Source organism: Acanthisitta chloris, unplaced genomic scaffold (assembly GCF_000695815.1).
Source record: "Acanthisitta chloris isolate BGI_N310 unplaced genomic scaffold, ASM69581v1 scaffold31610, whole genome shotgun sequence".
Lineage (NCBI taxonomy): Eukaryota > Metazoa > Chordata > Aves > Passeriformes > Acanthisittidae > Acanthisitta > Acanthisitta chloris.
The window spans coordinates 18,948-21,380 of record NW_008653925.1 but is presented as its reverse complement, the minus strand read 5'-3'; positions in this window follow the sequence as shown (position 1 = coordinate 21,380).

Sequence of the window (2,433 nt, the reverse complement as noted above, 5' to 3'; positions counted from 1 at the left end):
TGATTCACAGCTCAGCTCCTCATCCCACCCTGACTGCACTGCTCAGGGTGGCTCTGCTGGGGAATAACAGCAATGGATAACAACACACAGATCAACGGAACTGCAAAGGTATGTCTGGGGTTTGGGTATGGTGTGGAAACCAGAAAGGGTCCTAGAGAAGGGTGTGATGTTTGAGTTCAGTGGGATGCTTGGTGCTGTTGGAAGTAGCACTGCTGAGGCATCTCCAGTGCTGTGTCCAGCTCTGGCACCTCACTGCAAGAGACATTAAGGGGCTGGAGGTGTCCAGAGATGGGAATGGAGCTGGGGAAGGGGCTGGAGAGTCACTCATGGGCAGAACAGCTGAGGGAGCTCAGCCTGGAGAACAGGAGGCTCAGGGAGGACCTTCTTGCTCTTTACAACTCCCTGACAGGAGGTTGGAGGAAGGTGTGGTCAGGCTCTGCTCCCAGGGAACAAGGGACAGGACAAGAGGAAATGTCCTCAAACTGCACCAGTGGAGGTTCAGGTTGGACATCAGGAAGAATTTCCTCGTGGAAAGGACTGTCAGGCATTGGAAGGTGGTGGAGTCACCATCCCTGGAGGTGTTCAAGGAATGACAAGACATGTCACTCAGTGCTCTGATCTAGCTGACAAGGTGGAGATGGGTCACAGGTTGGACTTGATGATCTTGGAGGTCTTTTCCAGCCTAAATGATTCTGTGAGGTGTTTGGTTTTTGCATCTCGAGGGGGATGAAAGGCTCTTAGGGTGTTCATGGACCTGTTGCCTCCCTGTGCTTTTTGTTGTGACAACACTATTGACTGAAGAAATGTCTTCCTGGGGAGGACTGTGAATACAGCAGGAGTCCTAACCAGCAAAAAGCTGTGAATAAACACATCTGTGGAATAACAAAGCTATACCTTTGAGGTTCTACCTGTCTCACTGCTGTCCTGGAGTGCCAGCAGAGACACAGTCACACTGCCAGAGACAGTGACCTGTGGCATGACAGATCATTTCTCCATGCCACATGCAAAACTGAAGCTCTGTGTTTACTTTGAAAGCCTGGAACTAGTTTATAAGTGGAATTTCTTGACATTTATTTGTGTATTCATATTACATCTAGTTTGATTTTATATATATCCATAGATAAAATGCTGCAGTGTGAGGGTTAGAGAATGCTGAACTCTTCATGCCAAGTCAGTGCCTTGATTGTCTTACTGCCTGTGAGTCTAATAAGCAATAGAACTGTGACTTTTATCTTGGATGATGATCTCAGTGTTTGCTGTAAATAAAATGTCTCCTGAAAATATGATAGAAAATATAGTGGGGGGAAGCTTAGTATGAGCTCAGTGAGTCATGTTTTCACACTCATAATTTTCCATCGAGGCTTGTAAAGATTAGAGGACTATTTTTCACATTGAGTCATCAGTAATTGAGGCAGGACACTTTTCATCTCTATACAGGGAAATTTGCTGTTTCTGAGTATGATATTTCCCATTTTCTGGACTGTATTGTCAATGGAGAGCAAATGTCATGGTAGCAAAATGATTTCCTGTCCTGATGTGGATCAACTCACCAGTAATCACTGGAAAAGATTTATTTCTGCTATATCATTCATCAACTGTTTGTCAGGTTCCTACTACCCTGGCAGTACTGCTTAGTATCTTATTATGCATATGAATATTATGCTTAATACCAAAATACTAAGGATTTGTTCTTATTCTACCCTTGGCTCCTTGAAGCTCCAACCCTTAGCAGTGTTGGGGTGATGGGTAACACCTTGCAGTTATCCCTGTGCCCCAAGTCTTCCACCTTTAGAAGGAAAAATGAACCTAGTCTATGAACACAGGCAGAAAATGTTGTTACTTCTCTCTTGTTGCACATCCACCTGTGGCAGAGGCTGCACAGGAAACGTTGCAGCCCCTGGTGTGATTGCAGACACCCTGAGCAGGATGGGCTGCTCAGGAAATCCTGCTCCTGCTGCTGGACAGCACTGGCTGTGCTGCTGCCAGGGGCAAAGTAGGGCAGACAAGGAGCTGCCAGAGGGGAAAAGAGGAGAGGGACTCTTGGTTAGGAGCTGCAGGGACAGGACAAGGAGTTATTGGGAGAAATTGAAAGAGAGAAATTTAGGTTAGCTATAAGGAAGAAATTTTTCCCTGTATCAGGAAATCCTGCTCCTGCTGCTGGACAGCACTGGCTGTGCTGCTGCCAGGGGCAAAGTAGGGCAGACAAGGAGCTGCCAGAGGGGAAAAGAGGAGAGGGACTCTTGGTTAGGAGCTGCAGGGACAGGACAAGGAGTTATTGGGAGAAATTGAAAGAGAGAAATTTAGGTTAGCTATAAGGAAGAAATTTTTCCCTGTAAGGGAGATGAGACACTGGCACAGGTTGCCAGGCTGTGGCGTGGCTGCTCCATCCCTGGGAGTGTTCCAGGCCAGGTTGGATGGGGCTTGGAGCAACCT